Source organism: Lycium ferocissimum, chromosome 5 (genome assembly GCF_029784015.1).
Source record: "Lycium ferocissimum isolate CSIRO_LF1 chromosome 5, AGI_CSIRO_Lferr_CH_V1, whole genome shotgun sequence".
Taxonomy (NCBI): domain Eukaryota; kingdom Viridiplantae; phylum Streptophyta; class Magnoliopsida; order Solanales; family Solanaceae; genus Lycium; species Lycium ferocissimum.
Window position 1 is genome coordinate 13,678,934 of NC_081346.1, and position 22,846 is coordinate 13,701,779.

The following is a 22,846-nucleotide window of genomic DNA, read 5'->3' on the forward strand; positions in this document are numbered from 1 at the left end:
CTTTCGTGATCAAGATCAATGAGTATGTCACACCGTGGGTCAGAGGTTACATTGCCAGACGAAAAATGCAGCAGAAGAATGGGAATCAAAAACAAGCTATTTCTCCTTATGGTCTAAACTCAATCACCCTCTCTCAGGGCCTATGTTGGAAACAATGGACCAAATAGCAATAGGTAAATCAAGGCATAACAATGTTAATAAAGTCAGAGAAAAAAATGAAGGCTTAGTATTTGTTAAAACCTCTTTTGATAAGTGGTTAATTCCAAGAAATTTATATCACATTATCATACGAGATGATGGTAGTATTTTTGCCCCTTCTTAGCCATTCTTCAGCTTAGTGCTTTAAATATATATTCTAGTATGAATTATCAGCTGGCAAATGTTGCTTTTTCTTTTTCGGGTTATGCAAGAGAAATCTTTTCTTCATTTTATATGTGAAGAGGTGTCATTTTTTTTTTCCGTGTCTATGTGTGGATATTACAAACATAGCTGCTCCCCATTTCTACTGGCATTTGCTGTTGTTTTCAAGTTCTATATATACGTCTGGCTAGTCATTTTCTCCAATCCAAGTTCAGCTTTTATGTTTAACTATCTTGTACTCATTTGAATTCATTGCTTAAGAAGTAGGTGAACAAAATCACTTTTCTTTAGAAAATTCGTTTAATTTTTGCAATTTCTTTTACATCGACATCGAGTATGCAAAAATAACCTTGTGTAACCAAGAAAGCCAAATTTCGTTGTCGCAAGTATTAATTTCTCGAGATTCCATTGAACATTTTCACTAGCTTTTAAGATCCGGTATTCCTGCCGTAAAGATATTTGTCTACTTTAATTTGCAGCCAATCACCAATTTGAATGTGTGTTTTATTTCTTCCTTGCAAGTTGCAACTATACAATAGTAATTGAAGAACGATGCGAAAGCACACTAATTGCAATCCACTAGCTAACACAAGTGAAGCCTAATTCGAATATCAACCTCTATTCTATATTGAATCGTCAAAATCACAACTTGTAAGGAATCAATAATTCATATTCAAAAACGTAACATTCTTGATCGCTAAATTAGATATACATTTTCCTTTGAACGGCTTACAAGTTGAATTATTAAATATCTCATTACATCAAGCGTTTCCTTCCACGAACAATAAATAGAAGAACCACCTCAAAACACAGAGCTAGCCTATATATTTATGTTTTTCTATTTGCTGCATGAATGTATATACGTTTTTCTTTTTTATAAAAGATTCATTAAAAGACTGCTCTACAAAAATAAAAAATAAAAAAAATCCTATATATATATAGGATCGATGCTTTGAATCACAATTCCTTTATATTAATAATAAATACATTAAGAGAATTGTTAAAAATTAAAACAAGAAAATAAACTAATCATAAACTATAGGAGAGATTAGTATTATGACTAAGAGGTTGTTTGGATTGACTTTTTAAAAATAGCTTATAAGTTACTCCCTCCGTCCAGTTTTACTTATCATGTATATTCACTTGGCACACTTATTAAGGAGCAAAATAAAATGACAATTTTGCCACATCACCCCTAATTATTGCCAAGTATCCTAATGATTGAAATCAATTAAAAAACTTATCAGAAAATTTGTAGCCAACTAATTGAATATTGGTTCCAACAATTCATGTATTCCCCCACAATAAAAAAGTTTTGGAGCCAAAATTTTCAGATCTTTTCATCTTCTACAAAGTGATGAAAAAATGAATTGAAAAATCATTTCATAATTCCAAAGTGTTGGAATTTTTTTTTGCAAAATTTGACTTATTGATACTAAGGGTATAATAGGAACAAAATGGTACATTATCTCTTAGTTTTCTAAACTGGACAAGTAATAGTTGACAACTCTATATATATATATATATATATATATATATATATATATATATAAAGCTGTAAGTAAATAAGGTCTTTGTGACATCTCTCCAATGGCCAAAGCATTGCTATTTATCTTTTTTGTGATTTTTTTTACCTTTTTCTCCTAATTTTCTGTTTTTTTTTTTTTTAAAGTGGCTAATAATTACATTATTAATGAGGAGGAACCCACTACGGCAACCCATTATTAATTGTTACAAATATTTTGGAAGAAGCTTGAAAGTTTCCAGGTCCAGCAGTGGTTATTTACTTCTTTATCGGTAATAGAAGAATGAGCCAGTTCAAGGGCTACTGTTTCTTATTTCCCTCGGTGATTTTTAGTCGTAGGTCCGCACTTTTTCTTCCTTTCTGCTACTCCTATTGTTTTTGTTTCCATAAAATGTTGTTCCACTATCTTTTTCCTTTAGGTGTATAACTAAGGTGGGGAAAACATAGTATGATCCCAAGACAGTATACATGTTAACTATAAGGTTTTTTCCTCCATAACTCATACGTTTTATGTATGGCTGGACTTATAATTTTTGTTAGTTTTAATTTCCATATTTCTTCATCATTCATCATCTTCTTCCTATCTTTATTTATAATAAATAACTATTGCTCTCTCTGATTGTAGAACCTGACTTATCTGATTGGGGTAAGGTTATGGGTCTTTATTTTCGTGTCTTGATCGCAGAAGAAGATTCATGAAAGTTTTAGCAATATGGTTCTATGGCGTTCCAAGCATCCTATGAAATTTTGTTGAAGGCCGCATGATATAGCAATAGAAAAAAGGGAGTGGAAGGACGAGAGGACCAGAGCCTGCTGATTCTGAACAAAAAACTATAGAGTTTAAAAAAAGATATGTTGCTCCCAATGTCTCTTAATTTATTTTAACGCTTACCTTATTTCTGTTTGTAGAATAGAGTGGTAGGTTTCGACATTCATTTAATTAGTTGAAGATTTTGAATCTGTGTTACAATTCCATTTGCATAGGATTAGGATGTTGGACGGTTGCGAGAGATGGCGAAGTACACTGAGATATTATAAACTATTAGACTTAGAGTACCCCTTAGTACACAAATCCTTTTATTAATCACTTATTATTCTTACCTCACTTAATCACTTCACAATAATAAGTAAATACCTTTATTGCAAACACCATATTTGAGCAAGTATACTTCCTTTTAAAATGTGACTGGCATGTGCATGCTTTTTTTGTCCTTCTACTTAACAGAATAAAAATTATATGGAAATCATACTAGATAATCAACGCAGCAAAAGAGAAACAAGATTTTGATTGTCAAAGGACTAGAATGGAAACACATTTTCCGAGCTCCCAATCATTGGGGGAATGTATTCTACCCGGGTTCATTGCATTTTAGAGAAAAAAAAAATTTATGCTTACAAAATTTACAAGCTATATATTCAGTATCTGATTAATTTTAAGTTTATATTAACTTGCATCGTAACATGTGCATCATATAGTAGGTGATCCAGATGTGTAACACGAATAGCAGTATGCATGATCATCAATCACAATAATCATTTAGGATTTGAATGAAATAAACTTAAAATTGATGATATGCAGAGTTGTGGAGTTAATTTGAGTAAATATACGTATTTATACGCATGCACAAAAATTGTCTCTTACATCTCAATCAAATCTATATAGCATAATATAAAGTTAAGCATAGAAAAGGTGATGTGACACCTCTCTATGGCCAACATTCATATTTATCTTGTATCTCCTTTGTTTTGACATTTTTCTCTATTTTCTCCTTATTATCTAATTAAAGAATGAACATATTATACCCCATTTGTTGAGTTTCATTAAATTTTCGTAATTGGCCTTCAGAATCTCTTGCTCTTCCAACTCCAGGCGTTCAGCCAATTAATAGCTTCCACTCTTCCTTTATTCTTTTCCGTTCCTCATTAGTTGTTTACTAGTTAATTTGTTTGCGCTTCACACGGTCGCGAAATATTATCACATCATTCACATAATACTTGTTATTGTATCATTCACGAAATACATTTTAATATCTGATTATTAAAAACAACCAAAATAACTTTCGCGGGAACTACAATTATTTTTAATCTTTCTTCAAAAGATATTCCAAACATACAAGTTTAACACTCTAATGCTAAGGTATTTTGCAATAAATGTTTTTAAAAACAAAACTTATGAGTAGTAAAAATAAAAAAGGAAGTAATCACGACGGTACAATATCAAAAAGGCTAAAGTGAAAGCAAAATAGTTCATGCCTCAGGAAAAAAAATTGCACAATATTGAATCACAATAAAAATTAAATTAAAATCAGACCATAAATATCCTACGGTACAATTTTTTTGCAATTTTAAGAGGTGGATATCAACCCCATTCTTCCCTTCAACCAAATATAAAATCTTGTGTGTCTAACATTTGTCGAGTTTTGACTGATATCAACCTTATTATTTCATATAAACTTTGGATTACGTGCTTATAGTAAATATATAAAATCATTATTACAAATTTTAGTTTCATTACATTTTTATACTCCTAATAAATATTTTTATAGTTACCTTGGATAAGTATATCTCTGAGAAAGAAGGATATGTATAATGAATGAGAACACAAAAGAAGAGGTCAGCCTCTAGCTATTTTCATAGAAGGATCAGAGTATAACTCAATACCTTCTGTACTCTCTTCCATTTTCGTAGTCAATTCTCAAAAATAAAATTGAAATGTCCGAAAGGAGTGTTGGGTGCTTCCATTATGCAGTGTGTGAGCATGTTATTTCTCTTATTTGTTTCGTCATCTTTTAAGTAAATGAGCTCTTTAAGGTAAAATTTGACTATGTTCATTCACATAAATACAAAAATCGAAAGTGGGGAGAAAAGAGGAAAACAAAATGCTTACCAGAAAAAGAAGGCAGGTTCTTTCCTTTGTGGCTTCATTTTTCTTTATTATTCCATCTGCCATGAATAATGATGAATTTGTTTTCAAAGTAGTAATGCTACTAATAGATAAAAGATTGCATTAATTAATAAGCACCAACTCTCTCAGGGAAAACAAAAGAAATAAAAGAAAGGTAAGACAAAAACAATCATCCTACTAATGAAGAGTTTATATATAATAAAACTACCTTATATACAAGAACTTTATGGGCAACATAAGATAATTAAGAAACAAACGCCAAAAAAAGGAGGCAAAAACTTCAACAATTGATTATTCAAACAGATCAGATCAGAGTGCTTGGCGTCTTCTTCTTCTTCTTCTTCTTCAAGGACTCTCATAATCATCCCAAGCCATGTACATAGAGATTGAATCCTTCACCATAACCACCACTAATACAGGAGATCGTTAGCAGCGGCATCACTCGAACGGCGTGCGTCTTGAACTTGTCCTCCTATCTTTAAAGGCACGAATTTAGCTGGTCTATTTGTTTGCAAATATTATATTGTTTGTTCTCAAAAACAAAACAGATCAGAGTTTCTGAAAAATGGAATTATAATCAAGTTGGTAAGAAAAATCAATTCTAATCTAAAAGGACAAACTGATAAAAATGGTTAGGATGAACATACAAAGAAAATCCTCACCTGAAATTAGTCTGAAGAAGATTATGCTATGGGACACCTTTGGGAATGTAACATAAAGCTAAACTCTTTAGTAACAAATTTAAAGAAATATTTAAGCGTTACTAATCCTAGACGTGGGGAGATGTAAAATTCTTTGCTTTTACTATTACATTTAACAGAAACTAATCACATTGATTGTGAGGATAGAAATTATCACATCAATAATAAGGAAAGGAGAATAGACTAATTAAGATGAATATTTAGAGAATAAAAACTCAAAAAAAAAAAGATAAAAGATAAATAGGAATGGTGACCATAGAGAGGTGCCATAGACAGGAAGTTTAGCGTGTGGATAGTTGATTATGACTACTGAAATTTTAGACTTTTCTTAAATTCACATGCATTCTTCTATTTGATTCTTGATTGCAAAAGACAATATGAATGCGTAGAAGGTATTGAAGAGCAAAGAGAAGGAGAAAAACAAAAACAAAAAAAGAAATTGCTAATGAAGGAGGGATCGGCTTGACGTTTTAATCCCCACTTAATTTTTTACTACAAAGGAAAATAAGAATGAAGCTCTAAAGAGTACAATCAAAAGAGTTGGGTTTTTTGTAGATCTTAATTATCCTACATGACTATTCTGGTTAAATAGCAGTTGTTCAGTTTCATATGCATATATATGATATTACAATTATCTTTTATTCTTTAAAGGGAGCAGTAGATGTCGAGAAAACAGAAGAGAGTAACCACAAGCTCATAATTTCTTGTGTGCTTTTCTAAGCATTCAGATTACCTCTTAACTTTGTTCTTTTCCCTTTGCATTGTTAAAATTCTCTCTACTATAGCTTCTTAGGTAATCTTGAGCTGTAACTTAGGTTTAAGATGGAAAAAGTGATCGTTTCAGCACATGTGACATCTAAGTTTGCAAAACTTTGGTTGTTAATCTAAAAGGACAAACTGATAAAAATGGTTAGGATAAAAATACAAAGAAAATCCTCACGTGAAATTAGTCTGAAGAAGATTATGCTATGGGACACCTTTGGGAATGTAACATAAAGCTAAACTCTTTAGTAACAAATTTAAAGAAATATTTAAGCGTTACTAATCCTGGACGTGGGGAGATGTAAAATTCTTTGCTTTTACTATTACATTTAACAGAAATTAATCACATTGATTGTGAGGATAGAAATTATCACATCAATAATAAGGAAAGGAGAATAGACTAATTAAGATGAATATTTAGAGAATAAAAACTCAAAAAAAGGAGATAAAAGATAAATAGGAATTGTGACCATAGAGAGGTGCCACATCATCTTATCTATGCCTAACTTTATATTATATATAGATATAAATTTCCGTTTAAAATTTCTCATACATTCAAGATATATATACTCCACGATTACAATACATTTTGTGTTCTCGTCCCTCCCTGGCATCTTAATATAAGTGATTCTTCATATGCTTTGACCACTGCACTATGAAAAGAATAGGAATTAGCGACGGATAAATTATGTAGCTAAATAACAAAATCCGTCATTAAATCTATTTAGCAACAGATTGTCAAAAAAATTTGTTAGCTGAGCAATTTAGCGACGGTTAGCGATGAAATTTGTAACTAACTACAGTTATTTTGTAGTGCTATATATAGAATTAAATCAACATTCAGCCCTGCTCTAGCGTTGCCTGTGCTTAGGGCTGTTCATGATTTTGGTTAAAACCAAAACTAAACCAAAAATTTAATCAAACCGAATAAAAAAACTGACATTTGGTTTGGTTTGGTTTGATTTGGTTTTAAATTTTGAAAACCGATAATATTTCGTTTGGTTATGGTTATATTAAAAATAACCGAACCAAACCGATAAATTATATACATAAATTTTATAATTATTTATATATATAATATTAGTTTTTCATAAATAATTATAAATATTTTATACCATTTAATCATTAATTTGATTTCTGGTGTACTTATTTCGCATGATTGTTTAAGGCCCGTGTTTTTAAGAATATGTTCAAGCCTATGTATTTAAGTCTTTTAACTCTTTAAGTGTTAAGTGTAAACCTACTAACAGAAGCTCACGTTAGAGTCTAATGTCTTTAACTTAAATTTTTAGCCTTTCTTTGTCAGTCATTTAATTTTAGGTTGTTTTTTTTTTCCCGAATTTATACCTTTCTTTTTTTCTTGTCTGAATGGGTCCTAAACTTCTAATATTTTTTATATGAAAAGGACAGAGGTTGTAGATTTGGAGGTTCCTATAGAAGATACTTTTCAAACAACATCGCATTGGTCGCAACTCAAGCACATGGTAATGTCCTAATACTTCTTCCATGGATAATCCTCCTAAAAAGCATAAAAGAACAGCTCCTTGTAGTCTAGACCCTAACCTTGGGGATAATGATAGAAAAACATCTGAAGTTTGGGATCATTACAGAAAGTTTTTTTAATAAAATGGGAGAATTGAGGGTAAAATGCAAGTACTGTCCCAAAGTTTGGGATCATTACACAAAGTTTTTTTATTTCATATATTTTCATTTTAATTTTAGGCAGTCTTTATGTTTAATTAATATGTATGTTTGTAACAACAGCTAAAAGCTCCTATGCTCTACTTTATTTCCAGGTATGTATATTAAGATGACAAAAATGGTGCAACCACTACTTAGTTAGTTTTTAGCTTTATATGTAATAGTTTAGCAAGTATCTATGTCGATTGCATTAGTTTATTTTATATTATTACATTTCCATGTCGCTTCGAATTTCTTAGCCTTATCTGACTTTTTTTTATGCTTTTCTGCTTTTCTTGAGCCGAGGGTCTTTCGGAAACAGCCGTCCTACCTTGGTAGGAGTAAGATCTCGCGTACACTCTACCCTCCCTTCTACCGCCACGATGTGGGATTTCACTGGGTTGTTGTTGTTGTTGTTGTTGTTGATGATCTAATAGTTTAGCAACTTTGGGTAACTTGAGTATTACACTATCACTAATAGTGAAAATGTTTCTATGATGTATGTGTGGACAATGAAATTTTGTTAAGTTTAAATTACAAGAAATTTTGATTAAATTAAATTCAAGATATATTAGTCCAAATAAATTGTGGGCTAATATAATTGGGTTAATTATTTAAGTCAATAAATATGGATTTAAGTAATGGTTCAATTTCATTGGGCTAGTCCATTTAATCGGGCTACATATGATGAACCCACTTTGTCAAGCCCAAGATGTCATCTTATTCAAGAGGCCCAAATTGGTGCCACATGTCAAATGACGTGGCACGCCAAATCAAATAAAGCAGCCTATAGGGACATGCCACGTGTCAAAATGATGCAGCATGCCTAGTCAAATCAAAGGCCAATGGAGATGCGCCATGTGTACAAGTGACGTGTTCCGGCCAATCAAATATTGGCATGTCAGCTTAATTCTGATTGGTCGAAAGAAGCCTGTCCTTATCACAACTCCTCCATCTTACAACTATAAATAGGGCTCTCATAATTCAGAAAAGGGACACAGAAGTTCTAACAAGAAGCCAGGGAGAGTTCGTGGATCAAACGCCGCAGATTTCTCTACAAGCTGAAAGCATTCAAGCACTCAAGTATTTCTCTAGAAGTTCTAGAGATCTAGAGGAAGATTCAAGACCAAGCTCAAAAGCCCTTGAATTCAAGTCCAAGTCAAACCAAATCCATCAAGTTCAAGATCAAGCTCAAAAGCCCTTGAATTTATTGTTGAAAAACGAATCGGAGGAATCATAGAGATTGTAACACTCATATTCTGAAATCAAATACAACGATTGTTGCGATATTTTTCTGTCTGGATTATTATTTTCTCGACGCGAATTTTATTGTCAACAGTATGTTCCACCTTAAACTATAAATAAAAGATATCGTTTGAACAAAAAAAAAGACATGTCTTTTTCAATTTTTTAATGTTTTACTGATAAGTCTCATGGCTGCTAGTCATAAACCGAAAAATCCAACCAAACCGAACCAAACCGGTGGTTATTATTTTATTTGGTTTGGTTATGATTTTAGACATTTAAAAATCGACTAAATTGGTTTGGTTATGGTTGTAATCAATAACCGACCCAAACCGAACCATGAACACCCATACCTGTGCTTACTAATCAAGCTTATATGTTGTCGTATGATTTTGTGAGTTAGTATATCTGGGTTTTAGTATATTGTTTCAAAAGAATAATAATTCTGTAATTACATCAGATTACTTTTTACCTACAAATTTGAGTCAATAATTAGAATTTGAATTTGTTATGGTCCTTTTTCTTGCATTTTCCTCAAATTTGAACTTACTCATCTTCTATTTGAAATGCTTATATAGTAACTGTCAAACTTTAATAGAATGATGTACGTTTCCACGCAATTGACTGAATAAAATTAAATGAGGTACTATAATAGTAACCGAGAGGGCCAGAAAGGAAATCAAGAATCAAGAAGAAAATATTCTGGGGAAGTGATAATATAAAAGAGGGGGGAAAAGGGAATCTTAGAAAAAACTATATATGTTTGGATGGGCTTACACATTGATTCCAGTCGATGTTTCACATAAATGGAAAAAAATTTTCTATCTTATACCAATTTTTTACCACATTTTAAGTATTATGGTTTTTTCATCTAATTTACGTCAAATGGGCTCAATTATTTTTTTGAGTTTATTTTAGGAATCTATGTTTATTATTATTCTTAATATTGGGATATTAGGAAAAATATCATTTTGTAAGTTCAATGAATTTTTATGGCTAATAATAGAGGAGTGACGGGAAGAAAATAATTCAATTTAATATTTCTCATTGAAACAGAAACAATAATAGATGAATGCAATTTAATAAAGTTCCATCTCAGTGTAAATTTACGCCAACAAATAATTTGAAAACTCACTTGAATTTTTCACGAAACGGACCATTTTGCTAGTTTAATATAAGATCAGTACCACATAGATAACTGTTGGATATAGTAAATAATTTTCTATAAATTGTAGGAGTAATAGGTATGTTTTGGGGTAATTATTGATAACTGCATGGGCATTTTCGTGAATTGTAAACTAATAGAGAGCTACAAATAGCCATGCTTTGCTCTCGATCTTTTGCAAAGTCCGAGAAAACCCTAGTCCTCTGTCTATTCTTCTTCATCGTCAAGATGGTTTTTTTTAAAGGAAATAAGCAAAGCACAAACACTGCTAAGGCCTAAGGAGATTAAGGAAATGCGTGCTCTGATCGAGAAGCTGTTTAGAGAGTTGAATGCAAGACCGGACAAGTTTGATCAGCCACTTTCAGAGTTGAATGCAAGACAGGACAAGTTGGATCGCTCACTTTCAGAGTTGGATGCAAGACAGGACAAGTTTGATCAGTCACTTTCAGAGTTGAATGCAATCAGGACAAGTTGATCTTCTTTCAGGTTGGATGCAAGAGAAATTTGATCATGAATGATTGAAGCAATCTTCTAGGGTTCAAGAGAAATCCGCCATGAATGATGAAGAGGTGCAATCCTAAACTCCCTTATCTAGAGTTTATTTTCGTTGTAATGACTTTAAATCTTTGCTCTGTTGTGTTTATTGTTGCTGATTTCAGGGGCGTGGAAAAACCCTAACTGCAGACGAAAAAGAAATAGACATGGCGATAACAATTGATGCTGCTCTAGTACAAGGTTGCTGTGTGACTGGGTTTCATGGGAATCAATCCTTGACTGTCCTAATGGGTTTAGATGGGGCTTCGCACAATTTTATTGATGAATCCTTTGCTGATAAGCTAGGTTGTGACTCATTTCCAATCAAGCCCCGAAATGTTAGGTCGCCTTCTGGGAAATTTGTGACCTCCAGAGCATGCAAAAACTTTCAATTGTCACTGCAAGGCACCGTGTTTAGTTTGGATTTCTATCTACTTCCATTGTCGGCAAACTGTGACATGGTATTAGGAGTCGAATGGGTACGGACCCTTCAGCAATGTTTAATTGATAATGGGGCTGTGGAGTTTCTCTTTAAAGGTAAGTCGCACCATATATATTTCAACAACGCAGTTGGAGGCAGCAACCGTTGAGAGTACTGTGGCCTCAAATTTCATAGTAGTAATTGACCTCTTTTATGTGTTTTGCTTTCCCTAAGGGTTGATCTCTCCCTAAAAAATCCCCCACTGTGTTTCTTATAGTAGTGTGATTAGTTATTAGTTCTGTTTTTGCATTTTCCTAACAAGAATTCTCCATCTATGAGGAAGTAATTTAGTTGATTATCTACCAGTATTATAGTAGGTGAGTTGTTGCAGTGTCACTGCTTAAATTATTGATTGTTTGTTGAATTGTGTTTAACTAATACTAATTCTAGATTTTCAATACTCGATTCACATTTTAACTCTGGTAAATGTGAACAACTCTTCTTGACAACCATTTTCTGGTTTCTTGGCACTCCGACATCTTTTCTGTTTTGTTTCTGATCTTTGGCCAAGGTGACCCAAGTTATGTTGGTACTTACAACTATTATCAATATTAGTTTAAAGCTTAAGAAACTTGAGAATTCGCAGTGTCGTGGTGATGGGTATATTTCTCAATTTTCAGCTCAGTTTTGTTATTAGCAAAAATTTAATGTATAGAGTTAATACTCTTATTATTATTGGTCTTGGACCAATTAGACATGGCAATTCAGAAGGCTATTTATATTGCACTAGTTGATTGTATGGGAATGTAATTGTTCCATTTACTAACATTTTCTTGTGTCTCGGAGGAGTTTGTCCCTCTTATAGTCTCTCTTTAGAACTTCTCCTAATGCAGTACCTCCAAATAGATTTATTCTGGAAAAGTAAATGATGTATATACATATTGGATTCAGCAAATTGTAATGATCTAAATGTTAAATGGGATTGACTTACAAGTGCCTTGTTTCTTTTTGTTTGCAACTCAAAAAAGCTTCTGTTTTTCTATTCATGCATTACACGCGATCTGGTCACCTTATGTGAATACATTTTTTAACTAATTGGCGACCTAGAACAAACTTCTTTCTTTTTTCCTTTATGGACTTTCTTTACGGGTTTAATAACAGGTAAGATTAGAAGTCGGCATAATAATCGAAACATTAAAAAACCGGATCGGATTTAATTTGGTTCTTCGGTTTGGTTTTGATTTTTTGAAAGTTCAATTTTGGGTTTTATGCAATCGGTATTTCTATATTTTGGTTAAACGGAAATTCTTAAAACTTTTATATTACGGTATCGCTGTTGCTTTAGCTTAATTGATATTTCTTCGGTGCATAACTGCTGCTTTATCTGCCGAACTGCTGCTTGTGAGAACTTCCTGGGTGTTAATTAGGTCGACAAAACAGAAGTTTAGCGTGTGGATAGTTGATTATGACTATTGAAATTTTAGACTTTTCTTAACATAAAGACTCACATAATTCACATGATGTGAAATAGGCTATATGCATAAAAGAATGTGTGAATGTGCCATAAATTAGGATGGAACTGTATTGTGTGGCAAAATCTTACATTAACTTGTATTCTTCTATTTGATTCTTGATTGCAAAAGACAATATGAATGCGTAGAAGGTATTGAAGAGCAAAGAGCAGGAGAAAAACTATATAAAAAAAAAAAAAAATTGCTAATGAAGGAGGGATCGGATTGACGTTTTAATCCCCACTTAATTTTTTACCACAAAGGAAAATAAGAATGAAGCTCTAAAGAGTACAATCAAAAGAGTTGGGTTTTTTCTAGATCTTAATTATGCATATATATGATATTACAATTATCTTTTATTCTTTGAAAGGAGCAGTAGATGTAGAGAAAACAGAAGAGAGTAACCACAAGCTCATAATCTCTTGTGTGCTTTTCTAAGCATTCAGATTACCTCTTAACTTTGTTCTTTTCCCTTTACATTGTTAAAATTCTCTCTACTATAGCTTCTTAGGTAATCTTGTGCTGTAACTTAGGTTTAAGATGGAAAAAGTGATCGTTTCAGCAGATGTGACATCTAAGTTTGCAAAACTTTGGCTGTTAATTAAATTTGTATAGGTAGCTCGGACAGAGGCGTGAAATCTCTCCATTTATTCATTTCGTAAAGAATTATGACACAATATTTGTACTATTAATGAAACATTTTGATTATTAAAAACTATCCATCACATGGTCTTTGGCATTAGCAAAACTTTGGGATGCATAGAAAGCTGTTAATTGACATTTCAATTGGATGAGTGTTCCTTCATGAGCTTGTAGAAGGGAAAAACGTTGATTTTATTGTACCTTACAAAATTCTTATGACCTTTATCTTATGGATGATGGTTCTGTATCGAATTTTTCTGTTTTTTGTGTTTTGGGAATCTGTCCGATGTTGCTTGGTGCACTTCAAAGGAGTGGCTCGATGTGTGCATGATAAAGATGATTATACACCAAATTCTATTTCCTTCTTGAGTTTCTTTTAGTTTCACTGATAACTGGCATGACTAGAAATAGTTGTTAAATTAAATCAAAATTGAATAAATCGGTCATTTTTTTGCGCGATTGCCTTCTTTGAGGTGGTCTTTAAATTTTGCTCCTCATATTTGTGGTCTTTAAATCTCATATTGTCATTTTAATTTTTGCCCCTTCGTGTCGTAAAGAGCGTTCACGCGTAAATATTTGGTTCGAACCCCGCTAAGCATAAAATTTTAAAAAAAATTACAAGGCAAGGTTTTGTCGCGTGTATGCCGGACTCAAGATACATTTGTTACATCAAAGTTATGCACATGATACTCATGCCTTATTTGGCAAGTAGCCGACATAACTTTGGTAAATCCTTAACAAGTTTATGCCCGGTCCGGCATACTTATGAGCAAACTTTTAATGGGCAAACTTTTAATTAAGCCTTAACTTAAAGTTTTTTCCTAGTTATACCTTATAGGGCAGACTTTTAGTTAAGGCACAACTAATTAAAAATATGCCTCATAAGACATACCTAAAAGTATGCCCCTTAAGGCGGAACTTTTCCTTAAGGCATAACTAAAAATTTGCGTTATAAGATAAAGTCTATGTCTTGAGGAAAAGTTATGCCTTATGGGGCATACTTTTAGTTATGCCTTAACTAAAAGTTTGCCCCATAAAGCATAACTAGGAAAAGAGTTTTAGTTAAGGCTTAACTAAAAGTTTGCCCATTAAAAGTTTGCCCATAAGATGGTGTAGTTTGGGAATTATCAAAGTCCGACCCGCATACTTATACCAAGTCTGCCCATAAGGCATAAGGACGTCCGGCATAACTTTGATAATTCCTTCACAAGTTTATGGGCAGAGCGAAATTCAAACTCTGCCTTGCGATTTTTTTTTAAATTTTTTGACTGAGTAAGATTTGAACTCGGAACCCATGTTTTAGCCAAAGGCAAAATTTAAAGATTTCAAATATGAAAGGCAAAAATTTAAAGACCACCCCAAAAGAAGGGCAATTCGCTGATAACATTGCCTCAAAGTTTTTTAGGCCGCGACCCCCCCAATTTTAACCCAATTTTTTTGAAGGGTATATTTTCTATAAAAACATTTTTTTATGGAAAATATTTTCTAGAAATACAATTTTCGCGAAAAAAAAATTCGCGAAAACAATGACATCATATAGCAGTTAAACTCTTATTTCTTATAATATAAAGATTTTTGAATTTTGATAACACTCGATCAAGAACCGGAAAAGTCTAAAAAAATTTGTTTGTGTTTGCAATTCTTTGAACAAGCTGGATTTCACTGTCCTGCTCTGAGAAACCCATCGGATCATTTCTTACGATGTATCAATTCTAATTTCGACAAACTTAAGGCAACTCTGAAAGGGTCAATGAAGCTACGGGTAAATTTTCACCTTTGATCATGTTGTTTCCCTTCAAAATTCCAAATCACTGTTAGCTTAGTGTTTTACAAAATATGTTTTTTCAATTGCAATTGTTGCCCTGTTCCACGGAGGGGAACAATTGAAGTATGCGTACCATGTGCTTTTGTTTCCGATAAAGTGCAATATAATAATCAATAAACTATATACTAATAAACTGCACCTTTCTGTTCTTTAACCCAGTGGCCAATTCTTAGTTTCTTTTAACCAAAGTAACGTACTTTTAAGCAATATTAGCATTGTTTACTTCATTTAACTTTGTATTTTTTTAACAGTCTAATCAGTTTGAGTCCAATGAGGATCCTCTTGACACAATGACGACTGCTGAAGATATGCGCATCCTAGTAGACTGTTATCGTCGATCTCTGTACAGTTACTCAGCTAACGCAAGGGTTGAAGAAATGTCAAAAGTTGGTAGTTCTAATATTCCAACTTTGATCAATATTCATTACTAATGTCATCGTCTAATCATGTTCTGTTATCAAACATGATTGTTCATTATGTTTTTTTTGGTGTATAACAGAAAGGAACAGTGCTAGATTCTGGAGGAAGTCAGGCTAGTTTCTTCATGCAGTCTTGCACCTTAACCAAACGTTCCTTTATTAACATGTCAAGAGACTTCGGTTATTACTGGTTCAGGCTTGTTATCTACTTGGTGGTTACTATCTGCATTGGAACTATCTATCTTAATGTCGGAACCGGTTATAGTTCCATCATGGTATTTAATGTAATTAAGCGTTTAACTTTTAGATACTGATAGTACTATCAGGTCATCTAAAAGATAACCAGAGACAGGTTAAAATACACTCTTTTACACATCATAAGCAACATAACCACAGAGTTGAAAGATTTTAACTTGTTCCTTTGTGATAAATGAGAAGAAATTAACCTCCCATTTGCTATATGTTCAACTGCTATGAAATAGGCAAGAGGAGCATGTGCGTCTTTCGTCTTTGGATTTGTGACATTCATGTCAATTGGAGGATTCCCTTCTTTTGCTGAAGATATGAAAGTTTTCCCCCTCGTATCATAATCTTGAAAAAGCTACCCAATTTTCTTACAACGCAATATAACAACCTGAACTTCAATTTTTCCCGATTGAGAACAGGTTTTTCAAAGGGAGAGGATGAATGGGCATTATGGTGTTTGTGCATTTGTAGTGAGCAATACCTTATCCGCAATGCCATTTCTAATACTGATCACGTTTCTTTCTGGCACTCGTCTCGCTATTTCATGGTCTGGTTACACCCGGGCTTCACACACTATTTGTTCTTTGTGATCCGCCTCTATGGCAGTGTTATTGTTGTCGAAAGCTTGATGATGGTCATTGCTAGTGTTGTCCCTAATTTCCTCATGGGTATCATTATTGGTGCTGGAATTCAGGTAATATATAAATTTCATCAGTTCCCCTTCAATTAGTCCAAAACTACAACCAAATGATCAATTTAATTCCAATAGTCTTAATTAACTTGTGTTGTGTTTTCATCTTGGTGCTAGGGAATATTTATGCTAGTCTCTGGATACTTTAGACTCCCCAATGACATCCCAAAGCCTTTCTGGCGTTACCCTATGTCATACCTCAGTTTCCACTTTTGGGCCCTACAGGTAAGAAGCGTTTAACTTATTTACACCGACAGTGTCACTAGCACGTCTTATTTGAATTGTTGATGGTGCAGGGGCAATATCAAAACGATTTGATGGGGTTGATGTTTGATAACACGAGTCCTGATCTTCCCAAAATCCCGGGTGAATTCATACTAGACCAGATATTCCAGATCGATCTGAACAGATCAAAATGGGTGGACGTAAGTGTGCTATTCGTGATGATGCCTACCGGATTATCTTCTTTTTCGTGATCAAGATCAACGAGGATGTCACACCTTGGGTCAGAGGTTACATTGCCAGAAGAAAAATGCAGCAGAAGAATGGGAATCAAAAACAGACTATTTCTCCTTATGGTCTAACTCAATCACGCTCTCTCAGGGCCTATGTTGGAAACAATGGACCAAATAGCAATAGGTAAATCAAGACATAACAATGTTAATAAAGTCAAAGAAAAAATATGAAGGCTTAATATTTGTTAAAACCTCTTTTGACGAGTGGTTAATTCCAAGAAATTTGTACCAAATTGTATACGAGATGATGGTAGTATTTTTGCCACTTCTTAGCCATTCTTCAGCTTAGTGCTTTAAATATATGTTCTAGTATGAATTATCAGCTGCCAAATGTTGCTTTTTCTTTTTCGGGTTATGCAAGAGAAATCTTTTCTTCATTTTTTTTTTTTTCCTTTTTTTTTTTTTAAAATAAGCCCACCCATGGTGGATGGGCAATTTGAGTGCGCAGCCAGAATTTCAAACTCAGGAGATGTCCAAATTGTTGGAATGCTAACACACCCATTGTGGGTGTGAATTCATGGCACACACACCCCTGTTGGGTGTTATTTTCATTATACCACATTGTGGTATCTTTTCTTCATTTTATATGTGAAGAGGTGTGTTTTTTTTTTTTTTTTTTTTTTCGTGTCTATGTGTGGATATTAAAAACATCGCTGCTCCCCATTTCTACTGGCATTTGCTGTTGTTTTCAAGTTCTATGTATACGTCTGGCTAGTCATTTTGTCTAATCTAAGTTCGGCTTTTATGTTTAACTAAGGAGCCGTTTGGACATGATTTCATCTCAAATCATGTTTGGACATGCAATTTGGATTTCTTAAGTTGTAGTTTTTTTTTTTTATAAACATAAAAACCCCACAAGTTGTGAAAACCATCAAAATTTTCCCAATTCTTATACAATCTTACCAAATGAGTAAATCATAGTTCATAATAAAATTAATACGCTACTAGAAGGCATTTCTAAAAACTACAACATCAATTGATCAAACTTTAGTTCAATAAAAAGGAAAATTTAACATGAATAGTAATGTAACTACTGTTTAATATAATCCTCCCACATGGTAAACATGATTGGTAAATATATTTTACCAACTTGCTGATTAATGTTTAATACAAATGGTTGGTAATCATGATTGGTAAATATATCTACCAATTTATGGGTCTTTTTTATAAAATATAAATGTATGGGTCAAATTTTACATTTATATTTTTTGAAATCATGATTTTAAATCCCAAATCATGCCTTTTTGAATGATTTGAGATTTCATCTGATGAGGTGAAATCAGAGATGAAATCGCACATCCAAAGGCTGATTTCATCTCAGAGATGAAATCGCATGTCCAAAGGCTAATTTCATCTCATGAGATGAAATCGCATGTCCAAACGCTTACTAAGTGTCTTGTACTCATTTGAATTCATTACTTAAGAAGTAGGTGAACAAAATCACTTTTATTTAGAAAATGAATTTAATTTTTGCAATTTCTTTTACATCGACGTCGAGTATTTAAAAGTAATCTTGTGCTCTCTAAACTAATGCACCAAAACCCTAATCCTAGCAACTAATTGCCGTCAATATGGCCAACATGGCCAGCGGCCAGCTTCCTCCGGGGACTGATCAGCCACTGAATTTGGATTCTACATCAGAGTTTCCTTTGCTGAATACCCATAATGCCAATCAATTGACAATAGGTCAGGACAATACTCAAAAACCTGCGCTATTGAAGGATATTATTCAGACTGTTGTTAAAGTTGATCCCATTGAACAAAAGCCCGTTACATATGTTATTGGGATACCAAGGGTTCAATGGATGGAGGGTGAAGTTGCAAGAATGAATGTCATTGAAAAATTGCGCAAGATGTCGTTGTAGGAAAATTCTCCTATGGATGGCCCGATATTGAGGAACTAAGAACAGCAATACCAGCACAAAGGTGGTATCAAGGAGAATGCAGGATTGGAGTGTTTAGATTTCGACATGTTTTAATATGACTTTCATCAAGAGAGGTTTTTATAAAATTTACATCTAAAGGATCATATTTTATCAATTCGAGAGATGGTTATTATTATCAAATGAGGCCTCTAATATATGACCCTAGTTTCAAAGTTGAGGAAGAAACTACCAAAGTAATGGCGCGGATCTCTTTTCCTAATCTCTTACCCACATATTTTGTCAAGGAATCCCTATTTTCCTTGGCCTCAGGAGTGGGTAAACCATTACACTTGGATATGGCAACGATTAATAAAACATGCCCTAGTTGTGCTAGGGTAAAGGTTCTTGTTGATCTAAATGATGAACTTCCCGAGTATGTTCAGATGGTTATTGTTAATGAGGACACTGGACAGGAGAGAATTATAACAGTAGCCATTAGGTATGATCATCTACCTAAATACTGTTTTGAATGCAGATTGCAAGGACATGATGAGAAGGAATATAGAATCTTAAATCCTGAATTAAGGTTTGATGAGGGGGAAAAAAAAGAATCTGCAGTGAACACATGAAAGATGCACCAATAGAGAAAGCCAAGCCTGAGGAATCAGTTAGCATAAAAGTTGCAGAACAAAAGGTGAAACATCATCAAGGTACATGAAGAACTATCCTGCTAAAATTTTGTCAAGTGGAAGAACAGTTGGAAAATTGCAAAGTTAGACTGCAAAGAATGATATGAGGAACAAGGTTGAGGATACGAGAGGAAGGGAATAATGGGAAGAAGACTGTCACACCTGCAACTCAGACAAAAAATACCATTCAAACTCATAATAAATTTGATGCATTGACTGACGGTACAGAGGAGAACAAGGAGGAACACACTGAAAATAATGGGTTGATAGAGAAGGAAGCTGAAGCTAGAGATAATTTTAAAAAAAAATGTGGATACTACAAAGGTTAGTGAAAACAAAGGTGTAGTGGATCACGGGCAGGTACAAAAGCAAGGGCAAGTACAAGAGACAACAAATGGGAAGCAGGGGAATGGAAATACTGTTGACAAGGTTAATGTGACTGACTCAATTTCTGAAGATGGGAAAAAGCAGACTAAATGGGGTGATAGGGTGGAGGAACCTGAGTGTATTGAAGATGAGGAAACAGAGAGCATTTCACAAGATGTTTCTTCATCAGAGCAAAATGATTTAAGTATAGAGAAGAGGACAGAGATAGAGGGTAACTCTTCACAACATAGAGAGGAGATTTCCACATGTGCATCTTCTTCAGATAGTATAGAAGGGCAATATGTAGAGAAAAATGAAAGGGAGCATAGTCAGGAGATCAATACAGGGAGAATTCAAGAACTTGAAAAGAAACCTCCTGATGATGAATCAGAGTTACCCATCAGTAGGTCAGAGGAAATTAAAGTAGATGAGACTGAAGATACAGATAATAATTTTCAGCATAGCAATCAGGAAGTAGTCATGGTACATACTAGTTCAAAATGCATTAATCTACCAAACAATAATACAAAGGTCACACAGTCAAATGCAAATGATAAAGCACAAAAACATATGAAGATTGATTTGAATGAAAAAAGGTTGATAGTCTTCTTCATTACAAATTGTTGGTTAAATGCTTTGAAAAGGAGAATTATGTGCCTGAAACCAAAAATCTGAATTTGTCAGCAATAAAACATAATAGCCCACATCCTAATGCTAATCTCCAAGATATTGTCTCTCATAAAGTTTACAAACTAAAATTCAAGAAGCTTCAGCGAGGATGCAGCATATAGAAGAGGATAAAGGGATGGAAGACAGGGCCAACAACATCCATGAAGTAGCTAGAACAGCTGGTTTATCACCAAAGGCCTTAGCTAAACGTGGGAAGAAACATAAAGTTCAGGAGGTAACTCAAACCAAGAGAACTTCAAGGAGGACAGGCTCTTCAAAAATTAAATGATGATTAAAGCTTTAATTTGGAACATTAGGTCTGTTAAAACTCAACAGGCTTTTCAGAGGCTCATCAAGCTACAGAATCAATACAAATGTTTCATAGTTGCTCTATTGGAACCTTTTCAGAACTGTAGGCATTTGCAAAAATACAAAAGAAGACTTGGCATGGAGGCTGCTATTGCTAATAAAAATGATAAAATTTGGGTTTTTGTGAAGGCTGCAGTACAATGGGAAGTCTTAATGGATGAAGAATAGCAAATTACTTTGAAAATTCATCACCAAGACATAGGTAAGGATATCATTGCTACCTTTGTCTATGCTAAATGTGACGAGGGAGAGAGGCTAGCATTGTGAGATGACATGTACCAAATTGCAAGTTCTATGAACTTGCCATGGATGATTGGAGGAGATTTTAATGTCATTTTATCAGAAGATGAGAAACTAGGGGGTTCACCTGTCACTCTAACTGAATGTGAAGATTTTGCATTTTGTGTAAATTCTTGTGGCCTATTTGACATGGGATTTAAAGGAAGTCCATACACTTGGTGGAATGGTAGGGCTGCTGAGGACTGTATTTTCAAAAGGTTGGATAGAATAATGGTAAATACTTTATATCAGGAAATATTTCCCCAGATTGAAGTGGAACATTTAACCAGAACAGGATCTGATCACTCCCCCCTGTTGTTCTCATGTGGTGAAGAAGATATCAATCTGATGAAACCTTTTAGCCTTTTGAATTTTTGGACTCAACATGAGTCATTTCAGGAGGTAGTCAAGTTGCACTGGCAGACAGAATTTGTTGGGACTCTTTTCTTAGCATTTAAACAGAGATTGAAGAATGTTAAGAGGGCATTATCTAAGTGGAGTAACGAGACTTATGGGGATATATTCAAACAATTATCTATCAGAGAAGAGATGGTCAAGGTGAAGGAGCATTTGTTTGAAGAAGATCCTAGCATAATCAATGGAATTGTGCTTCGGAAGGCACAAGCTGAATTGAAAAAGTATTTAAATATTGAAGAACAATATTGGAAGCAGAAGGCTGGTGTTAGTTGGTTCATTGAAGGGGACAGAAACACAAATTTCTTCTATAATCATGTTAATGGTAAGAGGAAGAAGTTACAGTTAAATAGAATTCAAGATAGCAATGGGGTGTGGCTGGAATCAGTGGAACAGATCTCAGAGGAAGCAGTTAAGTTTTTCAACAATCAATTTAAACAAGAGGGTGATACTGTAGACTTTGAAATTCTCCAACATGTCCCAGCAATGGTATCACATGACCAAAATGTTGCATTATGTTCTTATCCCTCTAAGGAGGAGGTAAAAAAGGCAGTCTTTGCTTTGGGGGGAGACAGTGCTAGTGGACCAGATGGTTTTACAGGCTTATTTTATCAACAGTGTTGGGAAATAGTAGGAAATGATGTCCATGCTATAGTTCTGGCCTTCTTTGATGGCAAAGAGCTTCCTAAATCTATTACCCACACTAAACTGGTTCTAATTCCTAAGAAACAATCAGTTCACACTTTTTCAGATATGAGACCTATCAGCTTATCTAATTTCATTAATAAGGTGATATCAAGGGTCTTACATGACATATTGGAAAGCATTCTCCCTACATTGATTTCGTCAAATCAATCTGGATTTGTAAAAGGGAGGAGTATATTTGAGAATATCCTACTCACTCAGGAAATAGTCTCAGATATCAGGATTAGGGGTAAGCCTGCAAATATGGTTATTAAATTGGATATGGTCAAGGCTTATGACAGGGTATCTTGGAAATATTTAATGCATGTTTTAAGAAAGATGGGTTTTGCAGAACATCTTATTA

The 22,846-nt window shown here is 33.8% G+C and overlaps 1 long non-coding RNA gene and 1 pseudogene across 1 annotated transcript; one reads left to right on the forward strand and one right to left on the reverse strand.

Moving 5' to 3' along the window:
- Positions 1–4,962: 4,962 nt before the first annotated feature.
- On the reverse strand, positions 4,963–5,683 carry LOC132058232 (uncharacterized). The gene is made up of 2 exons (XR_009415227.1): positions 5,453–5,683; positions 4,963–5,348 (listed from the first exon to the last, which is right to left on the reverse strand). It is a non-coding gene; the product is annotated as an uncharacterized LOC132058232 (long non-coding RNA).
- Positions 5,684–10,635: 4,952 nt separating this feature from the next.
- On the forward strand, positions 10,636–17,524 carry LOC132057577 (ABC transporter G family member 11-like; annotated as a pseudogene).
- The last annotated feature ends 5,322 nt before the right edge of the window (positions 17,525–22,846 follow it).